This window comes from Mytilus californianus, unplaced genomic scaffold (assembly GCF_021869535.1).
Source record: "Mytilus californianus isolate M0D057914Y unplaced genomic scaffold, xbMytCali1.0.p SCAF_6, whole genome shotgun sequence".
NCBI lineage: Eukaryota > Metazoa > Mollusca > Bivalvia > Mytilida > Mytilidae > Mytilus > Mytilus californianus.
The window spans coordinates 26,504,073-26,519,816 of NW_026262712.1; the positions used below are offsets into that span (position 1 = coordinate 26,504,073).

The window sequence follows — 15,744 nt, forward strand, 5'->3', positions numbered from 1 at the left end:
GTTTGAAAGTAATCTTATGAAAAAATTTCGTAGTATTGTAGGTAGGGTCTTGACAGATAGATAATGTCATATATAGTAAAATTTTTATTTCCGTACTCACTACTATAAGAAAAAAAAGTCGAAAGATACCAAAGGGACATTCAAACTCATAATTAAAAAATAAACTGACAACGCCATGGCTAAAAAAGAAAAAAGACCTACAAACAAATAATAGTACACAAAATATAGAAACTAAAGACTGAGCAACACGTATCCCACCAAAAACTGGGGATAATCTCAGGTGCTCCGAAAGGGCAAGCAGATTCTGTTCCACATGTGACACCCGTCGTGTTGCTCATGTTAGTACAAACCCGTTGATAAATCAAATTCGGTAGGTCACATTCGGGGAAAAGAGGACGGGATTGTAGATACGACAATTGGAACATATCCGTTGTCATTTGTAAAAAGTATATTCCATACCGGTCAACCAACTCGTGATGGCGTCCGTAAAACTTACGAAGGGATGATTTCAACTTCACCGGTGGGAACTCTTAGTAAATAGCGTCCGTGCGAGCAGCAGCCCTCTATCAAAATAATGACAAGAAATACAAACCCTGGAATATCGTGTCAACTGCGAGATAGATATTCCGTATGCAGGCGCTGCTGGAAAGTTGCTACATAGACATGAAAAATACCCAATTGGGAAGATGATATCATCTATTTGTCGTAAAGTTTTGTTTTCAAAAGACCCTAATTGCCAATTTATAGATGTAAGTCAATATATGAGGCAGATTTAACTGTATCTGTTATATCCTTAATCTCACGTTTGATAGGATAGATGCGTTCAACATAGTCACCAAATTTTGAGTTTTTTAGTGAGAGAAGATAGCTGTCGCCCTAATTGAATATTACCGCTCAGGAAAAGAAAAAGGAAAGGTCGCTCCTAAAGGTTTTATGAATTATCATCAATAGTTCTCATTATAACAAGATTTTAAGATGCACCAACATTTTAAACAAACATCAAAAAGTGTAACTGAAATGTACATTACTTCAGATGCACACTAATGAAGACGACGAGGACAAAAGGTAGACGGGCAAGGCTATATCATAGTTATATATGGAAAATCCAATTACAAATATACAAACATAGATAATTTGCTAAAATGTTCTTTTAAGCTGGTCAGCAAATAAAGAAGCAAATTTAATTGCAAACTTGTTATGCGAATTTTATAATATCAATACATAGTTTTATTCAATTTAAAAAATAAACTTCTATCCAATATCAATAGAATGTTTTATCTAATATCAGTTGGTAGTTGCATTGACCAAATATTGGTATATAAAATGAATGACGAGGTCGTGGGTGACTTCAAAATGTCCTCATATCAGTCTTCGTCTGTTTCGCTATGATATTACGTCGTCTGATGGTGTGTTTTCGATTATTTAGGCTGACGGGTTATAGCTAACGTTGTATTTGATTTTTGTTGATAGAAGAATAACCTGACAACGAAACGATAAGAACAACTGAACTAAAAGAAGACTGCATATAAGATATATACTGCATATGAATCAAAGAAGCTATGTATTTCATGTTGTTGTGGATCACTAATGGATTTTTTTAAAATTTAGCATCATATTTACAATTTGAACGAACCAACGCAAATTTCCGAAAAAAACGAAGGTTGAATTAAGCATCTGAGACTGAATTAATGTTTCTTTTATTTTATTTCTCTGCCTTTCCTTGCATTATTGAAAGTTCTCTATTGTCAATATTTGTAACAGGGGGATTTTACTATTATATATACACTAAAGACACATAAGATGTAGCATCAATACACACTGTTTCAAAGATTTAATGCATCTATTTTAAGTCAACTGTCCTTGTTTTTACTTTTATAAACGACGCGTCGTTGTTTTATTTCGCTCTGGAATCCGTACTTTTTTGTAAGGGGCTCCATTTTTTTAAGTGTAGGATGCTAATTTGAGACCAATGTTTCCTTTCTTCTCGAAACTCTGTTGGTTTGTTTTTGTATCAACTAATCAAAAATGTTGAGCATCGTTCATTTTCCTACACATTATAACTTTTGTTGTTGGCAGTCGTATTCCATTTTATGTGACAGTTTGTGCATCTAAAAATAAAAAAATATAACCTGTCAAGAAAGGCATTACCACTGGCCTATGATGTTGAAGACGAGGACATCTTATCCTCTCCATATTTATATTATAATTCGATAGCGTCGCAGTCATATTTTAATTTCGTAAATTGCGTTAGAATTTTACTGACTTTTTAAGAGATATTGTTCTATATTTTATTTAGAAAGCGATTGATTTTCAATTGTACATAACTGTTACTTTTTAAATTCATATTGTGAATCTTGGGTCCAAATATTTTTAATGTTTACTTTATGATGTTGATATTAAAGCTCATGATATTTATATACTTTGTAGAAAGATGACTTTTCATGGAACCAATAATTTTGATCATGTTAATAGCGACTAATGTAGCGTTTGAAATATTTTTTGAAAGATTATTCTTGCATATGTAAGAACCCTTTATTGTATAGAAAGAGATAACATATCAAAGGGTCTACCAGAAGAAGATAACCTAAATTATTGGTAAACTGAAGACTGAGCAACAACAACCTTACCGAAATGCTAGGGTGAACTCAGGTACTCCGGAATGGTAAGTTCCTGATTCACATATGAAAAGTTATTAAACAGTATGTTATTCTTTGTCTCGATTTAAGCGCATCTGAAAATTCTTTATATGCGAAACGCCCGTTTGCCGTACTTAACATTCAAGCCAGATGCGTTGGTGAATAGTTTATTTTGCATTTTAGGTTTTCATTTAGTATCGTATTCCTATATATGTTATGCTGTTTGAAATAACATTCGACGCATGGAACAAGCTTGGTGTAATGCATGTAGTTTTCAAAACTGAACATCAATAACATTTGACTTTGTTTTTACCGAGAATGCAACTATCAATTCTGAAATTTGATTTATAATTAAGAAATATATATTTATTAATAGAAACTTCACATAAATGATTTTTAAACATAACGAATTGGTTCGATTTATTTTCCTTTTTTATATTTAAAACAAAACTATGGAGTTTCTAAAGTTGAGAAATTTCTTGTGATCCAAAACCAAACAAAAAGTTAATTGAAAAACAAACGCCTTCTTCCATAGTCTCCCGTACTTACATTATTTATGCAAAGTGACGTTATGGTCATGATTTCTAACATAAAGCTGGAAACACCTCTTTTCGCAGTCCCACTGTATCTCGTTGTCGTGTCAACCGCTGAAAAAAGGGTATTCATGTATTCATTTACGGCAAATTTCAACACACATTGTCATTTTTGTTGTCTTTTATTTTGATTATATAAAAGAGGCGAAAGATATTAAAGAAACATGTAAAATTCAATAATCGAAGAAAAATTGACAATTGCGTCTCAGTTAACAAAATTCGACAAAATGTCAAATATGTCGACATCTAACTACATAGAAATCTAAAGACTGATCCGTGCGAACCCTACCAAAAGCTCGGTGGTGATCTCAGTTGACACGGAAAGTTGCACAGGTTCTGCTTACTTAGTAGCACATAGCATATTGATCGAGGTAAGTTCAAATTCGGTGATAATTACGTTTATTTTAAAAATCAATCACGATAGATTTCCATTATTTTTTTTAATTTGAATATGACTTGCGATAAACATGATAAACAAATTATGCATATTTTTTTACATAGGAACGTGGCTGTGGAAGTGCAGAAAATACTAATCTTCGAATTGTAATTTTTTAATGGAAAACAAAAGTTGTTTTAAATCTTCTGCACCACGTGATCTCAACATGTTGAAACTGAAGAATCAGAAAAAAATGCATCCATTTCAGACAATGAGATTTTCGGTCGAATGTATGCCGTAACGACTCTAACTCATCTGCGTTTTTGAACTATAACAATTTTGTTCACATGAAAAAAGATATAACACAAAATTCAGCTACATAATATTATTTACCATAGCCAAGTATGAAACATCTTTTCGTTTTCATAAAAAAGGTCGATACCACTGAGGAGATCAAGGCAGTATTCAGTGCTTCTGGTCTGATATGATTTATAACATAATTTTGTAAAAGTCCCTGTTGATAAATTTCAAATTATTAAGAAGCTAACATTCCAACTGCAAGTCCTTTATTCTTGGTAATTTAAAGAAAATATGAAACGAATAACGACACATCACAACTTATGTCACAGGCTGTATCAATTAACATTTTGTCACAGTTCAGTACACATGGCGTTTTCTTGCCAGAAGAATGGAAAATCGATAATTCTTAAAACGTTTCATTACTTCTGCTTTGAACATGATAACGTAATTTATGTTAACATCCCGCTAAGTAATTTTTTTAAGTTTTCCCCATAACATAGTACATGTATAATACGATCCGAATAATCACGCATTGCTTTTAAAACACCACTTGCATTGCAAGATTTTATAACAAACCTTATAAAAGTGTCCGCTAAAAATTTTGAAATCATAAGAAACTCCCTAAAGCAAAGCTGACCTTAAATACATTTGGTTATTTTTTTAATGTTCTTTTTGGTTATATAGCTCTTCAACTGTTTCGGTTCTTATACATACTTGGTTTTCAAATATTCTGTTTTGAGAGTTCCTGGTGAAGGTAAATCCAGAACAGCGCTACGGATGCATAACATTTATAACGTATTGTTTTCATTTTTAACAGCACTGGATCGATACCTCTGTTGGTGTCAGTTCCCGAGGGTATCATCAGCTTAGTAGTCAGTACTTCGGTACTGACACGATATTTAACCAACCTTTCTAAAAGTGTCCGTTGATAAACTTAGAAATTATATCTTACTGAGGTTTCAACTCCCTCAGGCAACGTGGACCTTAGATGGATTTTGACCTTTTTTAAGGTTTTGTTTTTAGTTTATATAGCTCTGCAACTGTTTCGGTTCTTATACATCCTTGGCTTTCAAATATTCTGTTTTGAGAGTTCTTGTTGAAGGTCAAAGGATTTAGAAGTATTGCCGTAGTTGTAAAATAGTTTGCTTCCTTGCTTATAATCGGATGAAATCTGTTTGAAAATCCCCATTTATCTTGACAATATAAGTTATGTAATAATGTCGAAGACAATCAAATGCATTTCAGACAAGTCCTGTGTAAAAAGACATTTTCATTTATTCAAGTTTGAGCAACGAGTCGGTAGTTTATCGGATACTTCACTTCAAATCGACTTTATCAATATTTCAAACATTTTAATGGATGAAACTCGACTTTATTATATTTACTGTCGCTTGTCGTGTTCTTGCAACATGTGCAAGACCATATCATTTATTTATCAGCCTGGGCCAGTAATATTGAATATTATAGGTCTACGATAACCTGTTATTGTTCACTTCTTTGTTCTTTGGTCTATGCAAAGTTGTTTCATTAACATTTATTAAAGATCTCCTCATTATAATATGCTATTTTCCAAAAAACAAAATATACTAGTATTCTTACTGATGCTAAGTTTTTTTACGATATGTGTTTTGCTATCTAAACGACCACTGATTTAACAAAACAATGATATACCCATTATAATATGGGTAATAGTATAGTTTGGACTAATGCTTATGAGAGAGCAAACTAACAACTTAAATATATCTAGATCGGAATAAGTTTTTTGATCCAATAGACAGGTGTTTGAATATTGCCTAAAAATAAATCCGATTTAAAACAACTTGTGAACAAATTTAAAACACTCTATCAAAGATCGGAAATTAACGAATATCAAAATGACAAAAATACCTTGACGATGTGCCTGGCTTCGGACAGACACATGTACATGTGGTGCTGTTAACCTTTTTTTTCTATCTTCAACCTTCTGATTTTTATTTTTATTAGTTAACTTATCAACCTAAATTGACAGAAAATTAACTAAAAATCTTGATACAATCCATGTAAACTCATTGATTCTTTGGATCTTCGAAAAATTTTTGTCGGAAAATATGACAGTTGTTCTTTGCACGTTCAGTTGATTGATACCGTTTTGCTTGATCAGTTTTTATTGATATCCTCTGATTAATGTACATTAAAGTTTGTTATTTTTGTTATATTCTTTTTAATAAGCTTATAATTTAAGGTTATCAATTCATCACTGTAGTGGAATCTCAAGATAGTGTTTTAATGTACAAATATCATTTTTGTTTTTATAGATTAAAACATAACAAACTAAATTTTGCTATGTATGTTTTAGTATCGCATGATCCTAGCCTCTGTCGATACTGTCTAACTATTGTTGGCCAATGCACAAGGTCATGCGTTTTTTAAGACGGTTTATGACGACATAACACTAAATCCGTTGTATATGTATTTGTTAATAACATTTTTGTTTCTTTTTATAGTGATTAAGATTATAACACAATGTTGACTGCTGTATCCCAATTTTTTACATTTTGATGTATTATGTCTGTTTGTTTTGTTCACACATTGTTGTCAATATAATTGAATTTTATGCGTTTGTCATACAAGTTAAAGGTTAAGCTAGCTATAAAACCAGATTTAATCGACCATTTTTTTTACATGAGGAAATGCTTGTATGAAGTCAGGAATATAACAGCTGTTTTCCATCCGTTTGATGTGTTTGAGCTTTTGATTTTGCCATTTGATAAGGGACTTTCCGATTTTAAGTTTCCTTGGAGTTCGGTTAGTTATTTTATTTTTTGATTGATACTTTAGTCTGGAAAACATGATTTATTTATAAGTTGTAGTGTATATTGAACTAGCTTTCAGTAACTGTGTTACTCTTATATCGGGGCTTAGTGACTAATGATTTAATGTATTTTCGTTTATTTATGCTTCGTACCGACTATTTGAGTGAAGCTATTTGCAACTGATTTATTACCGTTTGTTTTCTTATGTTGTGCTGTTACACCACTGTTCCGGATTAGGGGAGGGTTAAGCGCTCACAAACATATTTAACCCCGCCATATTCTGTATGTACCTTCACAATTTTCGTGTCGGGGCTTGCTAGCTGAATACACGATATGGGGTTTTGTCAATGTTGAAGGCTGTACAGTAACCTATAATTGCTTTAATCTTCCTCGTTTGGACTCTAGTTGATAGTTGTCTCATTTACATTCATACCACATTTACTTATTTTTATATACAATAACCATCAGTAAAATAAAGACACACAATAAACAAAGCGATCAACATTGAAAACTATACGTACTTAACCTTATCTGGAATCCTACCGTCCTGCAATTTCATGTCGAAGCTGTAGTACAAAATCTAGATTATCAAAAATGGCCACATTGATGAGGACAAGATGTAAGTGTATTATCCTGAAAAAAAAACCTGCACAGATCATCAGTGCAAAAAAAAAAAGAACATTTAGTTATGTTGATTGTAAATTGTGACATTGCTAATCATGAAATTGATACCAGACGCAATGTTTGGATGCATGTAACGGTATAGTTCATGGACTAATTACCTTTATATAATGCTATAAACAAAAGAAATTCTTAAGGACCTTGTAGGTCTTTTTTCATGCTTGCTTTAGAATTAATGTAACTAATTATCTAGACGCGTTTGTATCTAACGTAATTTTCTATTATCACAAACAATTGAGTTGTCATCAGCTAATATGGGTTGCTGCATTTTGCTAAAAGGTCTCCGCTTTTACTTGTTTATAACTATTCCGGATGATTTGACTTCCATTTCGATGACTATGTGAATGATTTTACAAAATGAAGCTTTATTAGTTCAAGTATATATATATATATATAAATATATATATAATCCCGGCCAGGGAAGAACAAACAATTTGCTTCCGCAAATTTACAGATCTAACATTGTTGGGCTGTTATTCAGACGAATTATATATATATAACTCTAAATTGAAAACAACATTCAAACCTATGACTGTGTTGGATAAAACCCGCAATTTTTTATACGTGTGAATGTAAAACAAATTTCTTGGTAGAGGGGTCTAAATACAGCACAAACAACATTTTCCAAAAGACCAAAAAGTGAAAAGTATATTTTAACAAAACGCATCTAACAGGTCGAACAACTGATTTCCTTAAACCCTGCTTACTGCCATTGGCGATTGCCAAATAAATTGATTACCAGATGTTACATGGATCTTAATTTTTAATTTTAATACCAAACAGAAAACAATAAACTTGCGAAAAGATGGTATATCGCAAACATGAAGTGCAAAAAAAAAATTTATACACCATATCCGGATTACGACAATTAATGTCTCTTCAGTGATGTTAGGGATCAAAACGGTATTTGGAAGGCCATATAATTAACCTCAATTTAGGATAGAACCTTGCATTTTAAAGAGTCGAAATAGGATGAACGGACCATATTAACCCGACGGAAAATATAATACAAGCCCAAACGAAAAAATATAAACAACTCTAAATTGAAAACAACGTTCAAACCTATGATTGCGTTGGATAAAACCCGCAATTTTTATACCTGTGCATGTAAAACAAATTTCTTGGTAGAGGGGTCTAAATACAGCACAAACAACATTTTCCAAAAGACCAAAAAATGAAAAGTATATTTTAACAAAACGCATTTAAATAACAGGTCGAACAACTGATGTTCTTAAACCCTGCTGACTGCCATTGGCGATTGCCAAATTAATTGATCACCAGATGTTACATTTAGACTCTTGAATTTTAAAGAGTCGAAAATAATGAACGGATCATATTAACCCGAAGGAAAATTTAATACAAGCCCAAACGAAAAAATATATATCTATATATATGCATATGCGTTTACATGTGTTAATTTGTAGACGGATCTCCGTCCGTCAATTTTTAAATGCGCCTTTACACTTTATCATATATTTATATTACACAGGTCATTTTGTATTTCATAAGTAATTATTTTCTGAATAGGAAAAACGTCTTGCTGTAATGATAAAACTAGACGCCATTATATATATTATGTATAATACAGTTTGTTAATGCAGGTAGAATGCGATTTAAGTAATTTAATTTTATTTGCAAATTATGACTTACAATACAATCATAGGTCGCAAATTGCCAATCTTGATTCTGTTTCTTCCTTCCAAACTACTGCATCATTTGCTGAAGTCGTTGCAGTATTGACGTCGATCCATTAAAATGTTTAAAAAAAATACTTAATTATGTTTATTTGAATTTTGTTTCATTTGCTTTTTGCTCTTTACTTCTAACATTGGAAAGAAAATACTTCTAAAACAATGGTTTTGAAATAAAAGTTTAGCAAATATAGAATAGGGACTTGAAGAATTGAATTTGATTATAAAACATACTTATTATTCTATAGAAAAAATGGTTGTGACACAACTGTGCTAAATGACTTATATTAACAGAAATGTAATATTATCTATCGCATTTAGATCAAAATAGTTATGTCGTAGTATTTCATTTAAAGCCCCTAAAACAAATCTTAATTTTACCGTTTTAATGATCCCTTGTCGTTAAAAAAATTAAAAAAAAAATACAAACACAATACTTCTTTTAACTTGATCATATTCTTATTGATATAAGGAAGTCACAGTTTAAAACAACAATACGTTAAATAAATAAAGTCAATAGAAGTTTCCCGCTGTAAATAAACACAGTAAATAAACGTCCTGAAATGCAGCAATTGATTCTAAATAAATACAGTAGTTTTCATTGGCGTTTAATGTTAAAAAAATAGAAGCCGCCGTTATATCAATAGCTAGAGAAAGTAAAGTCGGTAGAACTAACGCATATACAGTAATGTGAATGCAAATTGTTTAATAATATTGAATACAATAACAAAGCAATAGGCAATTCACAATACACATGTTAAGAATAACTATATCAAAGCCAAAGCTATAAGTACAACATGTATCAAAATGTTTCAAAATATGAGTACCAAAATTAGATAATGTTATATCATACTAATTTTACTATTTCACAGTCTAATATAAGCAAAGGTAAATTTGTTCAGTTAGCTTCGTCGTGCATTTTGTTTGATGGGTGTCATAGCCGTGTATTACATATAATTTTTAATGGGTATAACTACGGGACGAGTGTTACAACTTTGAAGATTGAAGATTTAACTGCAGTAAGAATTACCTTTCTGTGATAATGTATAAACCTCATATTGCTTATTTTAAAGTTAATTCAAGTACATTATCAAACAAATGATTCAGAAAATATTTTCCTCTATTAGTAGTTCGTCTTACTCGATGTTTTTTCACTGTTGTTTACATTTTTTTTAACTTTTTTGTTAAGCATATCTTTCTTTGATTTCTTATTTTTTCCGTAATTGGGATTAATTGCCCGTTTTCTCATGTCTTTATATGTTTAGTAGTGTTTTTTGTTTTATTTTTCAAGTATGACATCATCAATTAGTTTTGATTTCAAAAGCGTCATGTCTCAACTTCTGATATTGGTAATTGTTTTAAGTCTTATTTCAAGATTAATCACATACCTGTTGATTTAAATACATATATGCTATAAATGAAGCTTGTGTCTGTATATAGAACAGTTGGTGTGGATCCCTGTGATTTATTCATCATCACTAACTGATTTCTACTAGCATAGTAAATATTACTAAACAATACCCCTACAGCATAGTTGATGTTAAAAGAATGCATTGAAAATATAGTTTTAACATCAGAACCATCCACATTAACTGATTTTATATCACTATCGATATTCATCCAATACATTCTTTGTTCAATCAGGTCTAAAATATATGGAAATAGTTGGTTAAACAATTATAACTCATTCATTTTATGAAAAAAAGGGTCACTCAAATGCTTGATTATGATGTTATTGCACTATGTGCATATTTTGATTGATTGACCGATTGATTTCTGGTTAACGTCATTTCAGGATGAAAGGCTAAACATTAATCTACCAATCAATAAACGTCAAATCTATCAAAAGTGTAGCACGAGTATACCTCATAATCAGTGACTAAATTTGATGACAATTCAATTTCAAACGATAATAGTATTTTGAACTAACAAGCAACTCGATGAAATATAGCCTTAGGTAAATTAGCTGACATAATGTGTCGATTAGCTATTATCATGATTATGGTAGACAAATACTAAATTCTGTTTTTTTTCTGTTTTTGAATACTGACCTGTTCTATATACCAATTATATTTCATAACATAGCGTGGTTTAACGAAACTTATCAGGTCAACATTTGTGTAATTTGAAACATTATCTATATATGTAAATAAGATACAATTTATTCATATATCACACTGCCTATTAACGTTTTTTATCTTTTAATTAATGGAAATGTTTGAACCAAATGAAATTTCTCTGACCTTGATCTTCGACTAAATGCTTAGTTACAAAAAATGGGCAAAAAGCTATGTCCTTCTTTGCTGTATGACTGAAAGTGTTGTTATGAGTATACTGTTACGGTAGGCTACATCATTTGTCTTTTATCGATTTTCATATTATCTTGAACAAAAAATGCCTGAAGTTTTTCTACTGATATTATCGTTTAAAAATTGTTCAAAAGTTTCTACCATAGACCATGGAAACGCACCTCTTTACTAAAAAGGACACAAATTCCGCTCTACATTAAAACAGAGTAGTGTGTAAACGATGTAAACGATGTATCTGCTAATTACAAAAATGTCGTTTATTCTCAGAAAAAAACAATAACATTACTTTTTAAAGTTAAAGTTGTTAGCTAAGCGTCTTTTTGAAAAAAATATCACTCCCCTATACGTAAGAACCATATCACAATTAAATATGTGGCCTTTTGTTCGAGTAAAATCATATGTTTCATAAATTCGATTATTTGTTAAAGGAATAATACTAAAGTTGTTTTGTAGGACGTTAAACACCCAGGCTTATTTAGAAAAGTAATGCTTAGTTTTGTTTTTTTTTAATTTGTTTGTGTGATTATGTTTCCCTTAATATTGTGCTTAATTGGTCATCACATTGTGAATACTTTACGCAATATTTACCGACATTATAGATATATTGTTGGGAAATTAGAGTATTATTTCAGCTTTTTAGTTCATCTTTGCATTAATTAATTCTGTACAAATATATTTGTCTGTTATGTGTCTATATTTATGGGCGCTTCCATGTATAGAAATATATACATAACAGTGGCACACAGGAAGACCTATTGTCTCAGCCTTTAATGTTAATAATAGTGTTTTACATGCATATACACAATACAGAAATACAGACATATATAGAAATATTGATGGAAGGAAGAAGGAAGAGAGCAACTTGTAACTTTACATTAAATTGAACACAAGAACATTTTTCATGACACATACCTATATCCATACAGAGGGTCTGAGTTGAAAAATTTGCAATCATTCTAATGTCAGTTAAATCGAATCTGGACTTGGATATTCCTGTATTGAAATAACCTATATACATCCATCTGCAAGAAATGGAGATCAATAAAAAGGGTTTAACATATGTTTGTGTCTGTGTTAGTGATTATGTTCTTACCTTATATAATTTGGTACTAATGGAGAGATACATATAAACAAAATATTCGGTAGGTCAAAAATCGAAAATTCATTTTGCGTTTTCAAAAAAAAAAAAAAAACCCAACTATAAACAAAATCAAGAATAACCAAAACTCACAAATAGCGAGACAAATTATGTTGACAGGGTTAATCGTCTCCTGAATATAGAAAATCTAAAAATTCAAGATATGGACTAGGGAACAATCGTTCAAACGACTTCTCTCATGGTTTTAGTATTTTAAGATCAATGAACAGGAAAACATGTTTCCCCTTGGTCACCAGTAGGAGTGCACTATTGTTCTTATTTGATGGACGACCGTTTGTTGAAATATTTTTCAATCAAACTCCAAATATATGTTGTCGAACAACGAGTCTGTCATTTTCATAAGATCGCTTTCGGTGCAATTGTTGTTGGATTTTGTTTTTTTAATTGTCATAAATCATTGATTTTATGTCTACTAATTCCTTTATTTTTAATGTTTCTTTTTAGGAAAAGAGCACTGTTTAATAAGAACATGTTGGTGATTTTAATCCATCATTACAAATGAATGTGACGAGTGAATTCAAATCTTAGGTTTTGATATTATTTCCAAAAAGTAACGATTGTGATTGAACATTTTTGAGTAGATCTTTAGAACCAATGATATCTATCTTTTTATACAAGCGATCAAATGGGTAACAATGGGTTTGTAATCAGAATTGAACGAGTATCTGATTTAAGGATGTTCGCTCTTCTTGTTTTTGATTTTTTGTCAGATATTCGGAATCCTCTGGTTTTGTCCATGTTTTTCCATTAAGAAATTTTGTCCACTAACCCCTACTTTTCTTTTCATAATTTTATTACATATAGTTTGAAAAGCCATATTTGAAAATCTTATAAAATCCTTTTTATTTTTTCAATGTTTTGAAAGAAAAAAGGTGCCAATGTTAAATGTATGAAAAGTCTAGAGAGAATCAATTCCAGCTAAATTTTCAATGGCTTATATCTCGAAAACAAGCACACGGACCCTTCATTTTTTTCTGCTTTTTTAGTTCCTTCATTTATATACTATCAATTTATGACAGTCTTTCAAAAAGCTTGTTATTTTGAAACAGAGTAGCGAACATCCTTAAGTAAACTTCTTTGTGTAGGTTGTGTGGAAGTAAAGTATAGAAAATAGATCTCTCAATGAAACTGAAAGGGTAATTACAACTCGTTATTAACCAAAAATATCCTACTTGGTTTGTTGTACATTCAAGAAATAGTCCAATAAAACTTCGATTAGTTTCTTAGCTTTATTACAAATTTTAAAAACAAGTTCTCATTATTTCTCAGTTGGGTACAACCGTCATGTTTGAAAATCACAGGTCGTATTCAGTGACCTTTAACCTTTAACTTCTAATAGAGATTTACATAACACAATGTTAAAAATATGTTTATATATAATACCTGTTTGTAAAATCAACTCGGATCATAAAAGTGTCACTAAAACTTGTGAATACAACTACGTTTGTTCCATCTGATTTGCATCTTGAAAGTGTGTTACCATCACTAACAACCCAGTAGACATGATCATTGGCGGAATCAACAGCTACACCTGCTGGAAAGGACGATGTATTCACAACATGTTGCAATTGTATGTTCTGTGAGGATATGGAAATCTAGAAAAGAAATTAAAAATTACCGTGATGCACTAACAAGTTCATTCGTTTTTATTATTTATAGTGTTTCATAACATCATATCTAACCGGATTATGATTTATATCTCAAAAACAAACATTCAACCCCATCATGAAATAGTGCATTTACAAATGTTCTTTATCGAAATAAGTGGTTAAACATGACCAACAGAATTAACTTTAAATTACAGCTAAAAAAAAGTTTATATTTACGTCAAATATTTTCCTTTTAATTCATAAATAGAAATTGTAACATTCTCTGAAAATACTGAAAGTCGAATACCAGCTGTTTTTTTTTTTTCAAATTTGTTTCGTTGTTTTTTTTAATTTTTTTTTTTTTTTCGATATAAAACAAATAAAAAAATTATTGTATTTTTTCATTAAGAAATCTATCCAGAAGAAAATAGTTGAACAAATATGGTGACCTCATAGTATTTTTCATTTTCACCCAGAAAAATAAAAAAAAAAAAAAAAAAATTTGTTAAATATTTTATAATTATAATTGAAAATTAAATGATAGTCAACAGTGAAGCATTTTTTAATGTTCTTGTTACACTGTTACACATAAAGTAAATTATTTCGCTGGAAATGATTTGGAAATTTTAAATTTTTAAGATTGAAAAAAAAAAGATTTTTGCACCACTATGCACATTGACAATGCTAAAAACATATTATTTCTATTATAGAAAGTACATTCATTTCATGATATGCTTTGATGACTTAAGAGAGGTATAGTTATCTCTGTAGACCTTTGTGTGATGTTAACTAATGATATGTAGGATTGGTGATACAATAAAGAAAACAAATTGTGGAGTTATTCTATTTGCAGCAATCAACTTATATCATTGAAGTCATCCATTCGAACGTTTAAGGGAAGGTACCAAGTTTTGGTTGGCCGTTATTGATTATCTCTGATAGAGATAATCGCGATATTTGCCGACTGACGTAGCCACAACTCCGCCCCCTTTTTTCTGACATCATTGAATACAATATATCACCTCAATATTGCTTGACAAGAATCCTGACAATAGCTCACCATTCCAAAGCACTTGAGTTCTTCTCCGGTTTTGGCGGCAGAGCTGTAGCTAAATTTTAATGTTTTGTGTAGTATTTGTTTGCTAGTTCTATGTTTTCTGTATCTGTTCTTACTGATCATGATATCATCTATTTTTCTTCGAGAAATGGTGTTTTCCATGCGACTTTACTATCGCCTTCCGATATTATTTTTTTATATTTTAACTGCCAGTGACGTAATTTCATATTAAAAACCTTTTTAAGTTCATGTTGTACTATAAACAATGTTTCAAATTACATACATAACTGTAACAAAAGCACACAAAATTAAACGATAATAAGTATTGATCATCAGTTGTTTTTTTTTTATTCTGTACCGGTAAATGTAAATTTGCCATCTTCATCAATTAATACCGACATGAACAGACTAAGTCTTCCATTTTGAGGATGTTTTGTCATTTTCAAAGAATAAACGCAATTAAAAATCAAGGTAAATAGTTATTTATATTGGCACGACCGGGAATAACATACTTTAAAGAAAGACATCTTTGTAACATATTAGTTCCTCTTTAGATATAAG

The 15,744-nt window shown here is 30.7% G+C and overlaps 1 long non-coding RNA gene across 1 annotated transcript; it reads right to left on the reverse strand.

The window, feature by feature from the left end:
* Window positions 1–1,515: 1,515 nt before the first annotated feature.
* Window positions 1,516–14,116, reverse strand: LOC127706939 (uncharacterized). Its single transcript, XR_007984663.1, has 7 exons — window positions 13,921–14,116; window positions 12,291–12,400; window positions 9,029–10,715; window positions 7,219–7,330; window positions 3,999–4,119; window positions 3,186–3,283; window positions 1,516–2,108 (listed from the first exon to the last, which is right to left on the reverse strand). It is a non-coding gene; the product is annotated as an uncharacterized LOC127706939 (long non-coding RNA).
* Between the last annotated feature and the right edge of the window lie 1,628 nt (window positions 14,117–15,744).